We start from the raw sequence: 25,887 nt of genomic DNA, 5'->3' as shown, positions 1-25,887 counted from the left end.
TGAGGCAACCATTTTTACTACAGATTAATGTTAGGTTTTGGCTATCAGAAAATGCATGTACTTCCCTTAAATGCCAAATCAACTGTTTTGTTTCAACAAAAATATTTTGCAAGCACTTTGGACAGGTATACATGGTCTGTTTCAATTAGGCATGAGACTGCAATTTGGCAATCAATTCCTTAACCTTTGATCGTTTGCAAGTGGACTGGGACAAAGGCAGGTCATATACATACACAAAAAATGAGAAAACTGAAGACAGTTGGCATGGATATTGAAGATTACACAGCCAGTAGAATTTGAAAAGCTTGTCTACGGCACAAGTAAAGTTTTTAACATCAAGTGGAAAAGCAAGAGAGTCATTCTTTGCCACAATTACATACTGGGCTTCATGTCCTGGAGAGCCGATGGAAACCAGCTGAGGTTGTGTTGACCTTAGAGACCCGTTCATGCCTTCTCGAAGCAAAGACCGTCACAATGGTACCAGCCTATAGAAATGAAACAATGAAAAGCATCAGAAAATGTTGTTGCATGTGACATTTTAACTTTATAAAAAGCTAACAATTCATACCGGCACCAGTTCCAACAAGTATGAGAGAGCAGAATTGACACAGCATTTACTGCTGGCGACGCTTCTCCTAGATGCCGAGGGTGGAAGAAGGATCCTTAACATAGTGTAACACAGCTCATCTTGATGGAGTAAAGATGCAGGTCACATGCAAAAGATTAAAAACAAAATTCGGTTTGAAATGATTACCTTTAAATCATGAATTGAAGGATAAAATGTACATGTCATTTTCACATAAACCCAATTTAGAAATGAGTGCACATGCTACAGAAATAAAAGGAGAAAATCTTACCATCCTGCTGATTTTCAGCTTTCTCCAATAACTCTGATGTCCATTTTTTTCTCAAAGGATGCTATTTCCTTGAGTTTTGGGATAATCGTCCCCTCCCATTTCTTGATAAACATGTCTTCTTTCCCATCTGTCATCTTGGAAAATTCAATGTCCACCTGCAGTGCATAAAACAGAAACAAAGAAATTATTAATATTAACAAATTATGAAACAACCTTTGTGTAAAGTTCTCTGCAGCTTAGTTTAATGCCGTAATCATACAAGTTCATAATTTAATAATGAGAAAATGTAAACGTTAAGTGTATCGCGTTATCAATACATTTTAAATAGTCAGTGACAAGCAAGGTAGCACAGTGGCGCGCTTTTAAAAACCAAACAACACTCATCGCCACAACCTTCCTTTTAACCACTGCATAGTTTTTGGTAAAATGACTGTTAGGAGTTCAAACTTAAGGTGCCATGTATATTAACCTTTAAAGCCCCACTCCGATCATATTTTGAGCTATTTTTAAACATTCTCAGTGGTCTTTAAATGATGATTATGCCGTTTTTAGCCAAAATCACAAAACCTGTGCCGTATTCTGGGACTTTGCTTCAGCAGAGCGGCAGTAGCTCATTAGCAATTCGCCTCTGCGTTGTGGGGGGAGCCGTTGGCACGGAGACGACCCTCCCCCTCGTTCACACCGCCGCCGACTTGAGCTTCCGAGAAAACGGAGGAGAAGCTGATCATCGCCGTTGCTGGGTTTCCTATCATTATCGGATTAATTGCAGTTTAACCATCAGAGTGAAAGTTTATCATTTGCATGTGTTTTTAAGTCCTGCCAGTTTAACAGGGCGCGCTTGACAGGGCATATAAGAACGCAGAGAGATAGCAGAGAGAGAGAGAGAGAGAGAGAGCGCCTCGGCCGCGCGCGCGCACTCACTATTAATAATAATAAATAATAATGTGACCAAAACGGTTATACAAATGCTGTCATTATAAAAGGTTTCTAGTGTCAATGTATTGCTTGTTTATTTTGTTTACTTTTCATGGTGTGACACTTCTCTTCTCCCATGATCGAACAGAATGCTGCTACGTCAGAGCGGCCAAAGCGTCAACAAGCTTCCTCGTACTTTCTGACAAGCGTCCTTGACAGGGCGGCCAGAGCTTCTTTGCCGCTCAAGTCGGCGGCGGTGTGAACGTACAGTTAGCATTGCAACCCGCTACCGCACATAGGTGTTGATCCGCCATCGTCTTCTCTACTCCTCAGAACCTGAGCTGCGCGGGCGGGGGCGGAGGGGAGTATGAGCTTGTGGCACCGCCCAGTGGAGTTACTACGTCACAACTCCAGTCTATTTTAGCTGGCATTTTAGCGTCTGCTACTGATTCACAGCCATTTGAATGCAGAAATACTCAGAAATACAACTTTGAACTTATTTTTCTCAAGATATGTCCTCTAACATCAGAAAAATGCCACAAGAACATGTTAACACCTAGAAAAACATGATTTTCATCGGAGTGGGTCTTTAAGTCTTTTTAAAAACAATTATTAGCAGTCATACCCAATAAATAAATACCTAAACAGCTTTGCAAAGCGTTAGAGCTCGCTTGCCAATTGACACTAACGTTAACTTAACACACAAAACATATTCGGCTACGGAACATGAAAACGGCATAAAAGCGGTTAAAACAAACAAATTATGTTTCCTGGACATTTAACACAACTCTTTCTCATGCTAGGTGGAGAAATATTTATTATTTTACACGTTTAATTATATTCACTCACCTGGGAAGACAGACGCATTTCTGATGGCTGGCTAGGTTGGCGTCGGTTGGAAAAGAACGCCACTGTGCAGGCGCAGCAGGACCATTCGCGTAGTCCCAACAGTTGTTTTCCCCCAGCGAGTTAAAATGCTTTATTCACATTTGCAACATGATGCATAAATCCAATCATTAAAGTTGACATCGCCCGTTGAGTATTTGCAACAGAATATGTGCCTTTTATATAAACATGTACTACTAAACGTGTTTAACACAGTAATTGTGTAAAACAGTTAAGGACAATATTTACACATCATGTGTCTGTAGTAACACAAAATGTGTTACAAATCCTTTTACACATATTTTGTGTTCATTTTTAACACATCAATTTTAAGAGTGTACAATCTTTATTAGCTCGGATCACATGCGGTGTTTCTTGTTCTCATGAGTCACACTTGCCGGCTCATGTTCCCGCTTATGAGGAGCTGGTAGAGGTTGTGACACGTGCTGTGGCAAGACTTAACATCAGTTGGCCACAAGATAAGCAGGATGATACTCGTCGAAGCAAACTAGATGAGAGATTCCTGCAGCACAGATCACAACCTCAGCGCCGGGGCTTACCGTTTTTCCCAGATCTTCATAAAGAGATCTCTAGATCCTGGGAAAAACCACACTCTTCCCGTATCTCATCACATTCATATTATTCGAATGTGGTGGGTGCGAGAGAGGCGGGTTATGGCAAGATGCCGCAGATGGAGGAAGCTTTAGCGAGTTATCTTTCTCCTGAAGTGGCATCTTCGCTTAAAGCCCCGGCGCTGCCCAGCAAACTGTGCAGGAGGTCGAGAATGGTGCTCGAAAAACACCCGAGTCCAGTCTCGAGAGGCTGGTTCCCTTAGTAGATTTTGTAGAAAAATGGCAACGCCTTCCGAATATATCTATGTGGGTCCTGAATATAATAAATAATGGGTACAGACTGCAGTTCGGTCACCGACCTCCCAAGTTTGCTGGGGTGGTACCGACTGCAGTGATTCCAGATCAGGCTCGGGTTATGGAACAAGAAGTACAGACTGGATAAAGAGGCCATAGAAAGTGTTCCCCTACCAGACAGGGAGTCCGGGTTTTACAGCCGGTACTTTATAGTTCCAAAGAAGGATGGCGGGTTGAGGCCGATTTTAGATTTGAGGCAGTTGAATCGTTCTCTGAGGAGATTCAGGTTCAAGATGCTCACTATTCCCATCATCGTGAATCAAATCAGATCTGAGGACTGGTTTGTCACGATAGATCTAAAAGACGCCTATTTTCATGTCTCCATCCTTCCATGTCACAGGAGGTTCCTGAGGTTCACTTTCGGGGGCAAAGCATACCAATATCGGGTTCTTCCGTTCGGCCTAGCACTCTCTCCCCACACATTCACTAAATGTATGGATGCAGCTCTGGCTCCACTGAGGCTTCAGGGCATCCGTATACTGAATTATATCGATGACTGGCTCATTTTGGCCCAGTTACGAGAAATGGCAGTTCAGCATCGAGATGTCGTCCTTGGCCACATTCAGAAATTGGGGTTGAGACTCAACACTAAGAAAAGTGTGTTAGAACCAGCTCAGAAAACTACTTTTCTGGGCATGGTATGGAATTTGGTTACGATGCAGGCACATATGTCTCCCGCACGTATCGAATCCATCCTGGCCATGGGGTCAGGGATAAAGCTAGGCCAGGCCATCACTGTAAAGCAATTTCAAAGACTGCTGGGCCTCATGGCAGCGGCATCCAACATAATTCCTTTGGCCCTTCTCCACATGAGGCCCCTTCAGTGGTGGCTCAAAACCAAGGTGTTTTCCCCCAAGGGGAATCCGTTCCGTATAATAAAGGTTACGCGCAGATGCCTTCGTTCCCTATTAATATGGAAGAAACTTTGGTTCTTGTCCCAAGGGCCAGTGTTAGGGGCGTCATGTCGCCGGAAAACCATTTCAACAGACGCTTCCCTCACTGGCTGGGGCGCGGTTATGGACGGCCGCTTTGCCAGGGGTCTGTGGCAGGACCATCATCATTTTTGGCATATAAATTGCCTAGAAATGTTGGCTGTGTTCAGGGCTCTGAGGAGCTTCCTCCCAGACATCAAAGGTTACCACCTCTTGATACGTTCAGACAATACATCAGTGGTAGCGTATCTGAACCGACAAGGGGGACTCAGATCGCGCCCTCTATCCAGATTGGCGCATCAGATTATTTTATGGTCCCAAGGGAAAATATTATCTATAAGAGCAATATATGTCCCAGGGGTTCAGAATCAGGGAGCAGACATCCTGTCGAGGCAGGAGCTGAGGCCTGGGGAATGGAGACTCCATCCAGAGGTGGTGGAGCTGATATGGCAGAGGTTTGGACCAATGGAAGCGGATCTGTTTGCGTCTCGAGGGACGTCCCACTGTCCACTTTGGTTCTCCCTCACTCATCCAGCCCCACTGGGGTTGGATGCCATGGTACAGGCCTGGCCGAGGCTTCGCCTGTACGCTTTTCCCCCAATCGCTCTGCTCCCGGGAGTCCTGGAGAGGGTCCGTCAGGAGAGCATCAGTCTTCTTCTGGTAGCCCCATTTTGGCCGGCCCGAGTATGGTTTTCGGAGTTGTGGAAATTGTGGGACTGGCCTCTGAGGGGGCTCAGTACCTAGATGCTGTCTATCATCTGGGGTGGTCGAAACCATACTTATCTCTAGGGCTCCGTCTACTAGGAGATTATATGGCCTCAAGTGGAATGAGGCCTCAATGTTTTTTAGGTAGTTATGTCCAGCTAACTGCCCAGTGGCTTCAGTTCTGGAGTTTCTTCAAGATCGTTTCTTTACGAATTTCTCCCCGTCCACACGTAAGGTGTACGTGGCTGCCATTGCGGCGTTCCATGCACCACTGAATGTTGGGCCTTTGGGGAGGCACCAACTGGTCATACTATTTCTCCATGGTACATGGAGGATGAGACTGACAGTCAGATCCAGGGTTCCTTCCTGGTACCTGGCAGTGGTTCTCGAAGGGCTATCCCTGGCTCCCTTCGAATCCCTTCAGTCGGCTTTGCCTAGGACCTCACGTTCTAGATAGCCTTTCTCTTAGCTACTTCTTATAAAGAGACTGGGAGATCTCCAAGCCCTGGCATTAACGCCAGCTTGCTTGGGGTTTGCCCCGGCAGAGTTAAGGCCATTCTGCATCCGAGACCCAGCTATGTGCCTTAAGTGCAATTTAACATGGTTAGGTCCATCATGGTCCTGCAAGCATTCATCCTCCACCACATGTGTCGGCAGAAGAGAAGAGGTTCCTTGCTCTGCCAGTCAGAGTTCCGAGTATTACCTTGAGAGGTCCTCTTCTTGAAGGAGGTCGGACTTACTGTAGTGTGTTTTGGATCACCTAATAAGGGGCTCCCGGCTAAACAAACCATAAGTAGGCCTACAAGGTGCGCAATTTGCCTTCACCTTTGGCCGTAAGGGCTCATTCTACTGAAGGCATGGTGTCCTCTAGGGCCCTCCTCTCAGGAGTGCCCCTCCAGGAGATCTGTGAGGCAGCCGGTTGGGCTACCCCGCACATTTTTTCAGGTTTTTTAGTCTGCACCTCTCTTGTACGCCTGGCGCACGTATACTCTAGTCCTAGCTGAGTGCCTTAGATCAGTTTCACTCTAGGGCAGGCCTTTTTCAGTGCGTGGCCTAGTGGGCATTCATTCCCCAAAGAGTCGTTTCACAACGACGCAGTGCGAGTTCCCTAACGAAAGGGAACGTCTTGGGTTACGACTGTAACCCTTGTTCCCTGCGTCGTCTTGCCACGCCCCTCGATGCCTAGGAGCGGCTTGCTTCATCGCGAGGCTAATGTGTGTGTGTGCCAGCGTCACTTTTATGCGTCCGGTTATGCCGTCACATGTTACGTCATGACGCAACACCAATCAGGATTGGATTAGTTTCATTCATACTTCAGAGGCGCACGCTAAGGGAGCATCCCCAAAGAGTCATTTTACAACAACGCAGTGTCTCGTTCCCTCCTCAGGGAACAAGGGTTACAGTCGTAACCCGAGACGCTTTCTAGATAGTACTAAAGGAGCTCACAAATTGAGACGTTTTTCCCTGATTTGAAGCGCTTTTTGGTGTCATGTAAAATGGTAATGAACAAAGCAACCTTTGAAGAACTAAGCAGACAGAAGTGTTATCACCTTAAGAAAATAATTACAAAGGTAAAAAACACGGTAAAGAAGGTTTGAATATTCTTTTCTTTTTTAATGGAGAGAAAAAAATCCTTAGCCTGTGTTCAGATGCCTTTTGTCTCTTTATTAATAGTCACCATCATGGCATCCTTAAACTTTGGATCTTTGAATGTTAATGAGTGGTGCTGAAAAAAGGTGTGCTTTGTTTGATTTTTTTAATTGGAAAAAATCGGGTATAGTTTTTCTGCAAGAAACACACACAGATTTGAATAATCAGGTGCAATGGCAAAGTGAAAAGTGGAAAGGCAAATCTTTCCTTAGCCATGGTTCAAATGTTAGTGCTGGTGTAGCAGCTCTTATTTCTTCAGATATACAAGATAGCAGAGCTGAAGAAATAATACCTGGCAGAATGCAAATTATAGAATTTAAGTTATATGAGTTATTTTTTTCTCTTATTAGTATTTATGCTCCTAATGATGGTGTAGAAAGAGTTTCTTTTTTTTTTTTTAATAAAAAATGTTATTTCAAAAATACCAAATAATAAAATAATAATTTTAGCTGGTGATTTTAATTGTACTCTTGATTACACTAATGGATCGGAATCATGTTGAACCTAATCACAATTTGTCTGAAACTCTCAAAACCGTTGTTCAGTTTCACAATCTTGTAGACGTTTGGAGAGAAGCCTTCCCTAGAGATAAACAATACACATGGTTGAAAATTAATTCTAACACTGTCTCTGGTGCAAGACTTGATAGATTTTACGTAGAGGAAGAGGAAGGTTTCTTAATAGTAAAATTTTGCCAACATCATTTTCTGATCATCATTATATTGCGGTAGCTATATGACCCTAACACAGAGCACTTCCCACCATAATATCTGGCGTTTTAACAATAGATTATTGCAAGATAAGTCTTTTGTACAATTTTTTACTCTGTTTTGGAGAGAGTGGAGAGAGAGAAAGTTAAAGTATAAAACTTTAGGCCAGTGGTGGGATATTGGAAAAGTACAGATCCAGCTCTTTTGTCAGCAATATGTCACAAGTCATATGATGGAACTGAAAGAAAAGGTCCAGTTCTTGGAAGAGCAAATTCTCAAGCTAAGAAGCTCCATCACTGAAGGTGAAGAGACAGAAACTGCAAAAATGCTTAAAGAGTACAATTTGATTTTAAAGAATTTGTATGAAGAAAGAAGTCGTTGTGCATCCATACGAGGAAAATATCTTCATTTAAACAGCATGGATTCTTCTACGACTTTCTTTTTTTCATTGGAGAGGAATATTAGAGAGAAGAAAAATATAAATTATCTTAAATTGCCAAATGGAAAAGAGATAATGGAAAAGAAGAAAATAATTTCACAAACTTAAATTTTTTATGAAGATTTATATACAGTACAACCTTGTGACCTTGAAACAACTAATCAGCTTTTAGATGGACTTCCACACCTTAAAAAAAGAAGATAAAGCTGAGTTAGACAAAGCCTTTTCATTTCACGAGTTAACTGAGGCTGTTCAGCAGCAATCCTCAGGAAAATCACCAGGGTTGGATGGTTTGACTTTGGATTTCTACAAAGCCTTCAGGTCCCTCATCGGACAGGATCTGTATGATGTGTTTTGTGAATTTTTTGAATCAAAAATCTTACCCCTGAGTTGCAGAAGAGCTGTAATCACTCTTTTTCCCAAGAAAGGAGATCTTGGCCTATTAAAGAACTGGCGACCAGTTTCTCTTTTCGGAACTGACTATAAAATATTATCTAAAGCTCTGACAAATTGTCTCAAGGAATTTTTAGCATCCATTATTCACGAAGATCAGTCCTATTGTGTACCAAAGCGGTCTATATTTGACGATCTTTTTCTTGTGCGGGACATGTTGTATTTAACCGAACTGCATAAGTTTGATCTTGGTCTTGTTTGTTTGGACCAGGATAAAGCCTTCGATAAAGTTGACCATGAATATCTGTTCAAAATACTTGAAGGCTTTGGCTTTGGAAAACAGTTTACTTCATGGATAAGACTTCTGTATAAAGATGTTTATAGTATGCTGAAAATTATTTTTTTCTGGCCTCTTGTACACAATTTCCATTGAACCAATGTTGAGGATGTTGAGAGAGAAGCTGCAAGGATTGTTGGTTCCATCATCTTGCCTCTCAAATACTCCATAAGTGAAATGAACAGCTTATGCCGACGACATCACAGTGATCATTAGATCTGAAGATGATGTTAAACATCTAATCTCATGCCTCAACATTTATGAGAGTGCTTCTTCAGCACGTGTCAATTGGGAAAAAACAGACACTTTATTATTAGGTCATTGGTCGAATCAGAATCTACCGCAACTTCCACATCAGTGCCTTTGGAATAAAGAAGGTGTAAAGATATTTGGACTGTTCTTTGGGTCTGAACCATTTATGAAAAAGAATTGGGAAGGACTTCTAGAAAAAGTGACAGGCAAGCTGGAGATGGAAATGGATTCAAGCCCAGCTTTCTTACAGAGGCAGAGTGTTAGTAGTGAACAATCTAGCCGCCTCGATGGCATTATTGGCTTCCTCCAGGGGTTCTTTGTCTTCCTGTTATTGAGGGCAGTCAAGGACTAATTCATCTAGCCTCTAAGGTGAAAGCCATGAGGTTACAAACTGCCCAAAAACTGCTTTATTCTTTGCACTCTGTACCGGATCAGTTTTAGTCTTGCCATTCTATGGGGAAAAAACAAGATGGGTTTTGATAAGCAAATGTTTCTGATCTCAGAAAATGTTGTAAAGGATATGTTTAAGATCAAGTTTTATGGATCTGTGTTTGAAGCTTGGAGTTATTTTAAGCCGGAGCGAAAATAGCATTTCGGAGCACTTTCAGATCATTTGAACCACTTTTTCACAATCCCTGGTTTTCCCATACTTTTATTATGTCTAGCATTGATATTTCTAGCTTTGGTTTAGCTGGTGTAACTAAAGTTGGAGATTTGATTGATTTGACAAATAGAGAGTGGGTTTCAGTACAACATTTTACTACAAATATTGGAGGTAGATCAGAGAGAATTGTTAGAAATATATTAAAGAATTTGAAAACATCTTTTCCTGCATCTTTGTGGGAATATATAACAAATTTTATGTCTGGTAATAATCATTCAGAAGTTCTTTTTCCAGAAGTGTATAACACCACAGGTAGACCAACATGGGAATGATAATGATGATAATGTGAACTTGTTGCTCTTTTTTAAAGGTTTACAAAGCCTTCCTTTTTCTATAGTGAACAAACAAAATTTATATAATGTTTGTGTAAAGTCTTTCTTTGCTGGACAGTTAAGAGAGAGAAGAGATACAAAATGGAGATCTCATCTCTCAGTGACAGAGAATAAATCACCTTCATGGCGGTTATTGTATAAAAACCCCTACCAAAAAGGTCTGGTGATTTACAGTGGTGGATTTTACATTGTGCATTACCAACAAAAGTTTTTCTGTTTAAATGTGAATATTCAGATTCTTCATTTTGTACTTTGTGTAATGAACTTGACACAGTCTTTCATGTTTTCTGCAAATGTTGTAAATTATCTCCGCTTTTTAATGTTTTGGATAGAATTTTGAGTAGTTTAGGGATAATTTTTTGGGTGTAAGTATTCTCACGATAAGTGGGACTTCTGTACTTTTTCAAATTTTTTGGTTGGTCAAGCAAAACTGGCCATTTGGAACTTGGAAGGCTTATAAAATTGAAATGGAAGGACAAAAAGTTAATATGGTTAATTTATTCAAGGCCTTGGTTGAATCTAGGATAAGATTAGAATATGAATTTACAATTAATAATATGTTATCATCTATGGAAGTTTATGTGTAGCAATATTCAATTTGAAATGTAATATGCCAAATGACAATGCATTATGTATAATGGCAATGCATTTCTGATTTTAAATTTTAATTTCCCCATACATTTGTGCAATGTTTGGTGCAAAATGAAAATGAAAATTCAATTATATAATTTACATTTGCCATTTCATACACTAGTTTTAATATGTAAATTGAATACATTTTAACGCTTTATAAGTTGCAAAATTAAAATTAAAATGTATTACAGAAATGATTAGATATGTTTAACATGTTCAAGCAAAAACTGTGGCAAAATTGTAATTTAAATGTAATTTTTTTTTTTCTTAATAGGGCTTGGGCGTCGTGACGTCATACTTGGCGTGGCGGCCATGTTGATGGCCTCGCGAATGTAAACATACAGCAAGTCGAACGAGGAGAAGCAGAGTTGGGAGAAAGAAAAAAGATGTTAAAATCCCGAAAAGGATGTGGAATTTACCGGGATACGTTAGGGAAACCAGGGACCAGTAGGTGGACAAATTTTCCTGTAAAATATCCCGTATTTTAATACCTTACTCTCTCATAACATTAATGTTAGCCCTTCCATCGGACCTGTCAGTCTCTGTAACGTTACTATTGTCCTGTTGCTACCCCCTTGCCCTTCCAGCGAAACAGATGTTTTCAAAGCATCGTTTTGCTTACTTGAAGGCAACCTTAGCGTGATAATGGCCTTTTTAAGATAACAGCGTGGTTGTTGTGAGAGCACGATTTCACGCCAATCTGTAAGCAAAGTCACGTTAGATCTAGCTTCACAACTCGCTTAGTTTAATGCTGCAGTTTTGTAGTACGAATTTTTGCTGTCAGCAGAGGGATAGCAACAGAAAGATAAATGTTGAAATTTTCATTTTTCGGGATATTTTATAGGAAAATACTAAAACGGGAAGACGGCGGGAAAAGAGCTCAAATGCGTGAGAAACCCGGAAAAACGGGAGGGTTGACAGCTACTAACTACACTTTTTTGCCGATTTTGTCCACATAACGTTACTGGTCCCTGGCTTCCCTATTTAACATATCCCCGTAAATTCATCACGTGCACCTGCACAATATCATATCAAATATAAATTTGCATTTGACTTTTTCCCCATTTACTATTTAAAAAAAATGCTGCCACGCTGTCGATGTCTTTGTTGGCATGATAGAAGAGGACTGATTATAAATTAAACGCTCTGACAATTAAATAAATAGTATACAGTGTGTGATTCAAAACATAGCTTACTATCAATTATTGTGCCAAGGTACTTGTATTCTTGTACTATCTCAATAGGTTGGCCATCAATGATAGTGAGGGAAAGAGGGGGGCTCTGTTTCCTAAAATCAATAATTAACGTTAATTCTTTAGTTTTGGATTTCCTACCAGTATTTCCTACTTCTCCAGCAGCAGCTTTCTTCAGAAATGTTGAAGTCGTGGAGCTTTCCCTCTGTTATGGGTTATTTTGTTGCTGCTGAAATCACAGAACATTTTTTTATCAATATTTGTTTAACGTTACCACTGAGCTAACGTAACGTTAGTTTCAATCAATTTTCTCACTAAATGTAAGTGACGTCACCGATTACATACGTTATGTTTAAAGTTACTTTGTGTAAAATAAATTAGCTCACTTCCAAGGAAAACATATACACATAAGAGGTGATTAAAAGCCCAAACTTTCATAAACAAAAGCTCAACCGAGTTAACGTTAACTTAACGTTAGTTTACCTCTTCTGAAAACGGTTGAGATGCTAACGGACTTTTTCCGAAGACACAAAACCATGTCTATAAAAGTAAATATTCAACAGAAGCGTATCAATTACTGTACAAGTAAGAGAAGTGTCAAGAACAGTTGTGTGTATTATTCTTGTGATTTTAGAGACTAATATCACCTGAAAGTAGTGAAAACAACAGCGAGAGAGGGAGTTTTCCTGCTTACCAGTCGCAGTGGTCCAGCGCCGTTTCCATGGCAACTCTGAGCCGCGGCCGCTCCAGTGTTTGAAAGCGACATGAAAGTTCAAAGTTCACGCGCACGGCCATTGATTAAACCACGTCAAAATCATGCAGCATTTACAAACATCTAGAATTAGAACATTACTTAAATAAAAATCTCGAAATCTCAAAATTTATGAATTTAAAACTGATTTTGGAGATCTATGACTCGTTCATAGACCAAATGGCCTATGCCCACACTACTGCAGTCACTCACAATAATAATTAAAATAAAATAAAAATATTTGGCTTAGTTATTATTCATTAGTTATTTTTATTTTTGCTAAAGTATAAGCCTAAAGTGTTAATTCCTCTTACCCCGGGCTTAAAGTAAAAAGATGTCTGTACCATGCAACCATGCAAAGTACCATGCAATATTTGAGGTACCATGGTTATATCTGAGGTAGTATGTACCATGGTAATATCTGTACGGCAGAATGTACCATGGTTATATCTGAGGTACTAGGGCATGTACCATGGTAAATCTGAGGTACCATACTATGTACCATAGTAACATATTGTACAGTATATACAGTACAGTACAGTACTGTAGATGTTACTATGGTACATAGTATGGTACCATGATAATATCTGAAGTACTATAAAGTATGTACCATGGTTATATCTGAGGTACTATGGTATGTACCATGGTAAATCTGAGGTACCATACTATGTACCATAGTAACATCTACAGTACCATGCAATGTACCATGGTACCATGATAATATCTGAAGTACTATATAGTATGTACCATGGTTATATGTAAGGTACCATGGTACTACCATGGTACTACTATGGTATACCATGGTATGTACTATAGTACATCATGGTAAAATTTCTTATGGGAAGATGGCTGCTCCAAATGGCGCGACGCCATTATTTTTACCTCAGAACCTAGGCCCAACTCTACGAACATCGAAAATAGTGCCTCTTAACCTTTACGCTGAGAAAATCCAATGTGATTATGAATGTCAGCTCAGCTAGCAACACTGGACATCGACCACACGGCAAACGTTAACGTTACTAACTTAATGGTGGCTCTGGCTGCTGGTGTTGGCTAACGTTAATAAAATCTAGTCAACGGTAACACTAACTACAGACTGGTCTAGCCAACGTTACGTATTTAAATGGGACAGCATAAGAAGAGAGAATCATTCAGTTCACTTGTCACTGCGTTTATGATAATAAATTAGTTATCTTACTTACCCAGTAAACGACCTGTTGCTCGCCATTCTCGCTTTGCTTCGCTTCTCTTATCTTCTCGGTGGCAGCAGCAGCAGCGGCGGGAAAACGTAGTGGGCGTGGCCAACCGGTCACTTCAATCGAGGGTGACCAATAGAAAAATGCTTTTCATCCTGGTTGGTAGAGACCGCCCACTGAGCTACAGCTTCACGTGCAAGCAAAACTTTTCAACTCGCAAAACTTTTCAACTCGCAAGCAAAATATTTTGACCCGCAAAAAAAAAACCAGAGAAGAGAGCAAAATGTGTGGGTTTGTGATGAAAAGTTATTGAAGTGCACAAGGAAAAATAAAGGTTTTCAAAGATTTACACGCACTGCAAATAATTCTGTTATCAACTTCTTTATTTTTGAGCCTTAAGAAGATTTTTTTTGCAATATATATATTTTTTAATTACAAAATAATTAGTTTTACTCTCAAACACAATATGTTTGTTTGAATAAAAAAGACACAAAAGAAACTCCATAGTCCTGGAGGGCCACTGTCCTGCAGAGTTTAGCTCCAACCCCAATTAAACACACCTGAACAAGGCAATCAGTGTTTTCAGGATTACTAGATAGATACAGGCAGGTGAGTTTTTATCAGGGCTGAAGCTAAACTCTGCAGGACAGTGGCCCTCCAGGACCGGAGTTGCCTATCCCTGCCCTATTGCATTTACACTCACAGTTGCATTTCCATTTAGTGTCACGCAATGAATGTAGCAAAATTCAATGTGCAGTTTGAAAATGCATTCTGAGCCGATCACGTGCCCGTTACCTCGGCAACAGGTAAACATAGGCTTTGGTGCGTATTTAGAGGTGTTGAAGGAAACAGGGCGGCGGCAGAGCTGATACGAGCGTTAAATTCACTAGCAGATGAAGTGGAGCATGGACAGAGAATGGTAGTGTTTCTGAAGATTATTACGCGTCTGCAGGTGATAGAACCAGTACGATGTTGGACCGTCTGGGAGAGTGTTCTGCCTATCAAGCGTCGTCGACACCCATGTCAACATTATGCTGCGCTGCTGTTGTCTGATGCTGGACTGTGTTGATGGTTTCGTTTTGTATAAAATATTGTCATTGTCTGATACATGCTTATCTTTATTCTTATTAGCCTACTATTAACTGTAATACCCAATAATGTTGGAGATCCTATAGTTTTTCCTTACAAATTTTTCCTTATTCGGTATTAATAGCTAACTTACCGAAAAATAAATGTGACCGCTCTTTATTTATTTATAACTGACTGTAATATTCAATAAAGTGGCGAATGTGATGTGTGACCTATTCAGCTGTATAATCATAAAGTATAAGGGCAGACATACGAGTCCCTTTCCATTTTATAAAGCATATTAATAAGGTATTAATACATATGTATATGGTCACGGAATCTGACGGGTCAAATTCATCGACCTATAGCCTTTTTTGGGTGAATGTGGAGCAGGTTAAACAACGAAGCAGCACACGAAACTTTAACCGGCACAAACAAGACTATTTTGGGTCAATGTGGAGAAGGTGGGGGGGCTAAGTGACCTCAGAATGACCAATAAATAATATTTTAATATTTAAGAAACCGAAGCAGCACAAAATAAACGTTTATCGGCGCAAATTAGAACAAACATGAGTCTATTTTGGGTGAATGTGGCCTATTTTGCCGACGTTTTGCATTGGGTTGGGGGTGGGGCCAACTTCACGCAGTGACTGACAGGGCGGGGCGGGCACGTGATCGGCTCAGAATGCATTTTCAAACTGCACATTGAATTTTGCTACATTCATTGCGTGACACTAAATGGAAATGCAATCGCAAGTGTCTTAACTGTGAGTGTAAATGCAATTAAGAAAAAATTACATTTAAATTACAATTTTGCCACAGTTTTTGCTTGAACATGTTAAACATATCTAATCATTTCTGTAATACACTTTAATTTTAATTTTGCAACTTATAAAGCGTTAAATTATGTATTCAATTTACATATTAAAACTAGTGTATGCAATGGCAAATGTAAATTTTATAATTTAATTTTAATTTTGCACCAAACGTTGCACAAATGATGGGAAAATTAAAATTTAAATACAGAAATGCATTGCCATTTTACATATTGCATTGTCATTTTGCATATTACATTTCAAATTGAATATTGCTACACATAAGCTTCGATAATCATCATCTCATACATCTATTTTGTAACTATTTTAAGTGTAACCATAACCATATTTTGTCATTAAACCTTTTCAATTACAACTAATGTGCTAACTAGTTTTGATTTGGTATTGACTATGAAGTGCTACAAATTGCAATACAATCTCGTCTCCCACATATTAAGCTATTGTAACTGTGCTTATTTCCGTCGTTGGTATAAGTGGCAGTGGGTGGAATAGACAAGAAATGTACAGTTTTCTACCATCTTGCTAATAATATTTATTTAGTCATTCGGCAGTCTTGCAGCTTGAACCTCTGCAGGAATTCCACCCTTACAAGATATTACAGGAAGGCCAGACTAAAGAAATATATTTTTAATGTAGACTGAAAACTATTAATATTTTCAGCACGTCTTATTTCCTCTTGAAGGTTATTCCAGAGGCAAGGAGCATAGCGGCTAAAAGCACTTCTACTTTGTGGTACTATTAAAAAAATAATAATCTGAGGATCTGAGAGTCCTTACAGGTTCACTGTAAGCATTTTTGAAAGATAGTCTGGAGCAAATCCATGCAATGCCTTAACTAATAAACTAATAAAAGCTGTGTGTTTTAATGTGTGTTTTCCCTTCTTGTCAGCTTGTTCCAGAGAGCTACTATTAAAGTCTGAGTTTGCATCTTTAATCGGAGTCTTCAGTCTGAGAAAACCACAGTGTGACACGTAACCAGTGTAGTGACTTTAGTATAGGTATAATGTGTTTTCTCTTCTTGGTCTTTGTCAATTCTCGAGCAGCAGAGTTTTGTATTAATTGTAGTCTTTAGTAGACCAGAAAGGAGGGCATTACAATCAAGCCTGCCACTACTGCTAGTTATAAATGCATGCATTAGTTTTTCTGTATTGCTCAGAGAGAGAGAGAGAGAGAGGGTCTTATTTTGGCAATGTTCTTAAGATGATATTGAGTTATATAATTATTTATCACCTTGTTTTTAAACATTTTCTTGAATTTACAGAGTGAAATATAGGCCACACAATTTTTATCCCTTTGATAGATATGCATCTATTTTTTGCATTAGTTCTTGCCCTTGTTTTTTTAAACATTAATTCCTCTTAGTTTATACTGACTTTCTTTTATTTTTAACAGCCTCTGAATACAATTTGGAAGTAAATTATTATATACTTTATACATTATCTGTGCAGTATAAAACTCAACTAAATTTTAATACATGTAATTTAATAAATAACATATTTGTTGGTTCATAATAATCAGCCCGTTTTTCAATCATTATTGCTCTCTTTTGTAACATATTGGATTTATATTAGTTTTATTTGTATGACCCCACACCTCCACACAATAAGTAATGTATGGAACTATGAGGGAACAATACAATATATACAGTTGTGGTCAGAATTAATGGCACCCCTGGTAAATATGATCAAAAATGGCTGTAAAAAATAAATCTGCATTGTTTATCATTTTGATCTTTCATTCAACAAATTTGCAAAAATCTAACCTTTCATTGAAGTAAAATAATTGAAAGTGGGGGGGGGGGGGGGGGGATCACATTATGAAATAAATGTTTTTCTCCAAAACACATTGGCCACAATTATTGGCACCCCTAGAATTTTTTATGTTCCCATTAATATTTAACTTTTTTTAACACACCAGGGTGACTAGGAACATGAAATTGTTTAGCTATGACTTATTATTTCACAAGAGTTTACATATGAGGAAACACAAAGGCCAAATTCTCTTAATCATCTATCACAACAGATCAAAAACATAAACCTGACAGCCTCTGCTAGAAATCTTATAATGGGCCGTGGTTGGATCTTCCATCAGGACAACGGTCCAAAACAAACATCAAAATCAACACAAAAATGGGTAACCGAGCACAAAATGAAGCTTCTGCCATGACCGTCCCAGTCCCCTAAACTGAACCCTATAGAAAATGAGTGGGGTGAACTGAACAGAAGAAGCACCAACATGAACTTGTGAATCAGAAGGATCTGGAGAGATTATGTACAGTATGGAGGAATGGTCTCTGATCTCTTGTCAGTTGTTCTCCAAACTCATCAGGCATTATAGAAGAAAACTCAGAGCCGTTATCTTGGGAAAAGGAGGTTGCAAAAAGTATTTAATAATAGGGAGCCAATAATTATGACCAGCGTCTTTTGGAGAAAAGCATTTATTTTATAATGTAATTTACCCCCCACTTTCAATTCTTTAACTTCAATGAAAGGTTAGATTTTTGTGATTTTTTTTTTAATGAAAGATCAAAAGGATAAACAATGCAGATTTATTTTTTACAGCCATTTTTGATCATATTTACCAGGGGTGCCATTAATTCTGACCACAAAAATTGCTTTCTAATTTCAGGGTCATCATGTTTTGAATAGTATATAAAGGCTAATGCAACATAAGTGCTGCAAATATTTCTGACCTAGATCAGCTGTGAACAATAGAAAGGCGAGATACTGTACGTTTTCACTGGATCCGTTTATTCTGACCAAAGTTCTTTTGATCACATGAACATCGCTTCTTCGTGTGGGTTTTTTGGTCAGTAACTCAAAGGCATCAGTCACTGTGTCAATTACTTCGACTACTGGGGGAAAGGGACCAAAGTCACCGTTTCCTCAGGTAAGTTAGGCTATTGCTGTTATTTTCTGTTATTTACTTTTTTTTGTTTGTTTGTTTGTTTTAACTTATTTTGGAAGATCAGGTAGTCTTTCTTGTCACAAAACTAACATGCAGACGTATTTAAAAATTTTACCTTGGTTAACAGTGGAAAGATGCGTCGGTAACGGTAAATAAATAACGCGTAGCTAAAACTCTCCGATTAAAGAAAGTGCGAACTAACGTATCAAACTAAATCGTTTTGAGAACGTCGGCCTAGACAAAATATTGCCTATGAAAATGTATTATTGTGGTTACGGTATGGCTCTTATCGTGAACCTTCCCGCTGTGACGGTGCCTTTGACTACTGGGGAAAGGGAACAGCGGTGACTGTAACATCAGGTAAGAAGTCAAATTAATGAAATAGCTTACGAACCAAACAGCAAAATATGAATCGTTATGCATAGCTATGAAACATATTTATAGAGCCGATTATTAACTTATTAACAACACTTTTTAGTCAGAGAAAAAAATATCATGGATAATTTGACAATAAATTACGAAAGAAATCAGGTTTTAAGGTTGGCTAATATGGAAAAGATCGTTTGTGTTTTTGTGCACTGAAGAAATTAAAAGTATCACTGTGATGCTGCCTTTGACTACTGGGGGAAAGGCACGTCTGTCACAGTGACATCTGGTAAGAAAGAATCCTCTCAATAATCTTGGCACGTTTTAAATATTTGGCTAAATGTAATTTTCCGTTTCTAGTCCGTTTTGGCTAAGGCTAAATAAAAGTCTAAATAGTTAAATCTGTGGGTTATAAAGTAATAAATGAAAGCTACTTGTTAAGAGGTAAACATATGATATAGCTGCTATTTTTGTACAATATCCCCTGGTAAAATGTCAGTGTGACAATGCTTTTGACTACTGGGGGAAAGGAACAATGGTCACTGTCTCGTCAGGTAAGAAAAATATTCACCTACCAAATCAAAATCTGATTTAAGCAGCCTACGATAAATGTGTGCGCAGTTATTTTGTTGAAAAATATTTTTTTTACATTAAAACAACATTTCAATGTCGAGATTTTCTTGTTATGCGATTAGAGAATTAAAGTCAGGACACAGTCTAAAGTAATTTAGAAACGCAAATATTCAGATTATGAATAATTGAATTCGAAATAATTGTATTTGTGCATTCAAATAAAACAAGGAATTGGCTACAGGTCGTTCAACAGACTCTGAGCGTTGTATTTTTATACTGCACTGTAACATAAAAAAGATATTGTGTAACTGGGCTTTCGACTACTGGGGAAGCGGCACCAAAGTCACCTAACAAACAGTAAGATTTTATGATTAATTGCAAGGACATTTGTATCGTAAAAAAGACAAAATTTCACGTGTGTTTTATTATTTATTTATTTTTATTATATCTTTAACAGAGTTCTCTATTGCAAACTGTCTTAATTTAGCTGTTGTCCATTTCATTAGATTTAAAAGACTACATAAATTTATAATATTGTTCATGTTAAAAACGAACAAAAATACAACAGTAGTTATTCTTAAACGACTCCTTTCGTTGTACATTATTCTCTCATGTGTTGCCTTAAACTGCTCAATAGACGCTGAAAACAGCCGGAGCATAAATATAAGACTAAAAATCCTAACTAAACTGTAACGTCTCGTTTTAACTTTATGCACTGAAATCCACTAATATAATGTGTTATATTGTAAGTTGTTGATTGCATCCCGATATTATTAAATAATATTAATATAATAATAATAATAATAACAATAATAATAATAATAATATGGCGTATAGCTTACTGATTTAGAAAGGTAGCCTTTATCTGTCAATGCATGAAGAGGACAATTGGAGATTTAAAAGAATGTTTTTTGTTTAACAACCGCTATTCAAGAAATTATTTTTTAGCACAATGAAAAAAAAGAAAACGGAACTTTTAGAAGTGCGAGGGGTGTTTGTTTGCAGTATTTTGGGGGCTATTTTTTATTTATTTTTAATGATACATTTTTCGGGGTTTTTTTTTTCATATGATTTCATAGTTCAAAGTTACAAACTGCTATACAATGCTTTTATTTAAAATTCTCAAATGGTTGGAGTTTTTATTAAATTTGTTTTTTTAATTTACACTTCATAAGTTACAAGAACTGTTTATTTTGAAACAAAATGAAAAGTCATTATGCAGTCATTATCCAGTAGCCTAATAAATTATTATTCGTTTAGATAATCCTTTATTTATTAGCCTATGGGCCTATGTCTGATAATAAATATGACTGTACATATATGCTATATGACATACAGCATCTACAATGTTAGAAATAAAGGTTCTTAAATAACATTGATGGTTCCATGAATAACCTTTAACGTCCATGGATCTTTTCCATTGCACAAAAGGTTCTTTAGATTGGCTATTAAAATGTTCTTCACGCTAAGAAAAAATGTTTCTTTTAAGAACTGTTCACTAAAGTTCTTTGAGGAACCCAAAATAGTTATTCAAATCTATCGCTGTGAAAATTCTCTTTGGAACCTTTATTTTTAAGAGTGTAAGAAAAAATAAAGAAAATAAAATCGACTGAACAACAGTTAAGGGGTAGCCTAATCAGTCTTATTTGTCTTATTCAAATTAGACCAATTTACTTGTTAAAGTAACTTGCTTTAAAAAAAAAAGTTATGACCAGTCTTAAAGAAGAAGAAGAAAAGATGACTTACTTGCAAGGTAGTCTAAGCAGTTTATCAACATGGCCACAGGACTCTGATGTAAAGCGAAGATAGCGGTGTAATCTCAATCAATTTTTTATTTTATTTTATTTTATTTATAATTTTTTATTCATTCATTCATTGGTTCATTCGTTCTTTTGACATGGCCTAATAGTGTTGCATAATCCTATGTTACGTTATGTTGTAGTTTATTGACTGAGAAAGATGTAATGTCTCTACAGCTCAACCATCTCCGCCGAAATCAATCTTCGCCCTCTCTCAGTGTTCTGCTGATTCTGCTGGGTTCCTCACCGTCGGCTGCTTGGCCAGAGGTTTCTCACCTGCGGACTCACTCACTTTCAAGTGGAAGGATACCACGAAAGACCTGGATACTTTCGTGCAGTATCCAGCGTTCGGGAGTGACGGAGACTATACCAAAATCAGCCATATGCGTGTGAAGAAAAGCGACTGGAATCCTCAAAACCCTTACACATGTGAAGCTTCAAATTCGATTAAGTCTTTAACAGCTGAAATAGCTGGTAAGTCACATCTCTGAAATGTCTAACATTTTACATGTTACATTTTATCTACTTCATGTGTTTCTTTGTTATTGCTGTTGGGTTATTGTTTTGTATATTGCTGGATATTGTTTCTTCGTGGAGGCTCATGTTTGAATAGACATTTTAGCACACTCTTATAGTTTTGTCTAGATCTAAAAAACATTAGAACAGAAAAGTACATAACATGCTTAGTCCTTTAGAAATACTTTTTCTCTGACCTCATGCCAGGGAATACAATGGCATATGAGATTTCTTCTTGTTTTATAAACAAAAGATAAAGGAAAAAGAAAAAATAATAATGTTAAATATAAATATAGGCTACAACATTTAACATTGATGTTCAAACTCAAGAGCATGTGCTTTGCCTAATAAAGCATGTTGCACTATTTTCTTGCTTTTCATGTCCTCTCTGCTTTCTCCTGTATGTTGCCAGCTCCACCGCCAGATCAGCCTGCAACTGTCTTCTTAACAGTACCTACAAAAAAGGAGTTAAAGAATGGGACAGCAACCTTCTCGTGTTTAGCCCGGCAGTTTTCGCCTAAAACATACTCGTTTAAGTGGTTTCAGGATGATGAGGTGAAAAATGCGATAGACACCTATGACACAAGGAAGAAGAATGCCTCAGTAACCTTGTATAGTGCAACAAGCATTTTTCAAATGAGTGCCGACAAATGGACGGACACAGACGTCAAAGTTAAGTGCGAGTTCGAGCACGAGACGGGAAAGGAAGTCAGAGAGGCCCAATATACAGGTATGTTTTCTCTTGAGGACTGTGAATGTTTCTTTATTCATAATATGTTTATATGAGCTAATTCATGTGTCCCTCTCTATTGTATTGCTGTTGGGTCAAGATTGTGATGATTTTCTTTGAGGAGGCTCATGTTTGAAGAGACATTTTAGAACAGTCTTTTAGTTTAGTCAAATCATTGGTTGAATTATTTAATGCCAATGAACCTGCATGCTGTTGTGATGAACTAACTTCTATTTCAAATTCACACAAACTGATACCAATTCACAGATATAGACAAATCCCAAGGAACACATGAAATCATTATTTTCTTTCTTACTCCCTTGTAGATAAACTCACACTGACGCTGAAGCCACCAGCTGAGAGAGAACTTTTTATCAATAATAAAGTTGTCTTGGAAGCTGTTGTTTCTGGAGATGTAAAGACAGTGCAAGAAGCTTCAGTGTCATGTGAAGTGAACAATGTAAATGTCAGAATGGAGCCTGGAAATGTCATCTTTTCTAACAACAAAAAAACCCACAGATTTGAAGTTGATAAAGATAAATGGTTTAAGGGTGAAATTGTCACCTGCACCATCCGTGACAGAGAAATCAAGCAGATGATCCGTTTTAATAAAGGAGGTAAGTCATTTTAAAGCTTTTAAATACCTGACTTTGTGGCTCTATGTGCATTTGTAGATGTTGAAAGGTTGGAAATAAGTTTACTGCCTGCAAACCTGTTTGAAATGCTTTCGCTGTCAAAATGCTTTGACTGTCTTGATACAGTATTGTTATTCATTATTGTTTGATTCTTCTTTGTTTTATGAACCTTTATCACTTCCTTTAATTCAGATGGACAGAAACCCACTGTTACCATTTACAGACCTGATGTTTACAAAGCCAATGTCTCTCTGGTGTGTGAGGTCACAAGGCCAAAACTTGGCGATGTCTATATCATGTGGAGAGTGAACAAACAGCCTTACATAGAGGGCATAACCAGTGCTCCTATTCATCAAAAGAGCTCCACGTCTGTTCTCAGCATCTTAACAGTGTCAAAAGAAGAGTATGAAGATCCCCAAACCACCATCACCTGCGCAGTCAAACACGCCAACATGGAGAATACAAGTGTTCCATTACAAGTGGCAACAAGCAAAAGTAAACAGCCAGAATGTCCAGTTTGTATCAAAGATTATCAATGTTAACTTGTATCTGTTCATTTATACATTTTCCAGTGCTTTTCCTGTTGCTCACTTGTCAGATTATCTGTCTTTGATGTTTTTGTTCATTGGTCATTGTTCTGCTTTTTTTACTTTACTGCATGGGTCAAACTTCAAAGCAAAATTCATGCTCAAAACTATGCTTAATTTGTTATTGCATGAAAATAAATATGAACAGAAACATAGTTATCATAATATCATAGTGTGAAAAAAAAACTATAGTTTTCAAGAGCAAAAATGTATTCTGGCCTGTGTGAGTGTAATGTGTTTGTTAAAATTGCGCATTTATGTTTTGTCCTGTGCTTACTGTACCGCTGTGTTCATGTCCTCTGATATAACAGTTTCATGTTGTGTTTCAAATCAAAAATATTTCGGTTTGGTTTGACATTTATGTTGTTTTACAATTTTAAGCAATAAATCTTTGTGTTTGCAACTCTGCATGATTTAGTCCAGCTCTTATGGTTCTTATAATCAGAAACTTTGCATGCTTTACATTCTGGTCCTGTTTTATCAGTATTTAGAGAAATTAGAATATTTTTGTGACTCTGCACATAGTAAAGCCACTTATGGTGACCACCAAAGTCACCAGTAAATATTGACATTTACAATCAATAAGGCAAACAGATGTTTTGTTGTAAGGATGTAGCAATATTTTATGTGTATTTGTATTATTAGCATGTCAGTATTAGTTAATGTCTGAGATGAAGTTACTTGGGAAAAAAATAGCAATATGCTTGAGCATATTTTTATAAAGTGTATGGTAAAATGCAGAAACAGTGAGTAAGAGAGAGGACAATGTTATATGTTTGTCTCTTCTGTGTACATTTAACTGTGTGTGCAAATGAATGTGTGTGAGTACACGCAGGCATTACATGTGGCCGCCATGCTCTTAATTATACACTAACTAGAAGCCTAGTAAGACACATTGTACTTTGAATTCAGGATGTGTGATTTATGTTTGCATATACATACTGGACAATGTGCTTATCCTGTTCATATGCCCCATGTACATGTGTTTTCTTTTCCAGGGGAGCCGCCTGAGCCAGAGAAGGGCTTTGCTCTGAACTGTAATAAAGATGTTCTGGAGGAGGATGAGTTCAGAAGCCTCTGGTCCACTGCCACTTCATTCATCTTCCTATTCCTCTTTTCTCTGACATACAGCGCTGTACTTAGTCTCTTCAAGGTAACCCAAACATTACTAAATTGACTATAAAGCATTTTAAATATGATAAATAAGATACTGTTACAATTATATACATAACGGCTTCACTTTGGATTGCATTATGTAACTAAAATGTTTTTATTATTATTGATCTTATTGACTTTTCCAGATGAAGCACTGATGATTTTTTTCCGAAGACTCCAACGTTTCTTATTCTGATGTTGAATCTACATAATTTGCCTCTATTCACACATTTTTGAAGATATTGACAAATATGCACTCAGTCTTCACACACTCATCAATAAAGTCTTATTTTGTCTATTCTTTCAGGTTATCTAGATTATTTTCCTTCAAATATTTTATTTGGCAAGTGACATTATCTTGCTGTTTCAGTAGATGTGGATAGGTCTTTCAGAACATAAAATGTGGGAGTATTACTTTTATAGATACATACACTGTAAAATGGGGAAATGTTAAATTTATTTAATTATGTAATTACAATAAAGGGCAAGTCACACAGAAATGTTGAAGCAGAAAGACTGAAACTGTATTTTCTTGAAAATCATACTCCTGTAAATAATTTAAATTTAAATAAATTTAATTTAATTATTTAATCTGTCAAAGGATATATATAGATATCGAGGGCAAACATATATGTAGGTCATTTGACAAATATGGTTACAAAAAAGTTTTTTTTTTTTTTTTTTATCTTTTCAAAAACTGATGCAATGTAAATGTTTGAGTCATGAACAATGTGTTTAAACAAGCTTCAGTTTTTAAAAAACATTTCAAAGTGTTTATTTTTTCTCTCTCTTTTTTATGTCAGGGGGTACAACCAAATATAGTTGTACCACCTGACATGGAAAGTGTACCAACTTACCCATACTTGAAATCAGCAGTTTTTACCAGTATTTGAGAGAGATCTACAAATCTTTTCACTCTTCCACAAGGATCCATGTGTGCATTTAA

At 37.7% G+C, this 25,887-nt stretch overlaps 1 gene segment (V, D, J or C); it reads left to right on the top strand.

The window, feature by feature from the left end:
• LOC311092653 (Ig mu chain C region membrane-bound form-like) overlaps positions 1-25,239 on the top strand; it is a 302,681-nt gene extending 277,442 nt beyond the window's left edge. Inside the window, exons 3-7 of the C gene segment in view lie at positions 22,247-22,564; positions 22,891-23,181; positions 23,392-23,694; positions 24,785-24,939; positions 25,088-25,239.
• The last annotated feature ends 648 nt before the right edge of the window (positions 25,240-25,887 follow it).

Source organism: Abramis brama (genome assembly GCF_963993115.1).
Source record: "Abramis brama genome assembly, chromosome: 1".
NCBI classification, from domain to species: domain Eukaryota; kingdom Metazoa; phylum Chordata; class Actinopteri; order Cypriniformes; family Leuciscidae; genus Abramis; species Abramis brama.
This window is presented reverse-complemented; position numbering and strand designations above follow the sequence as displayed.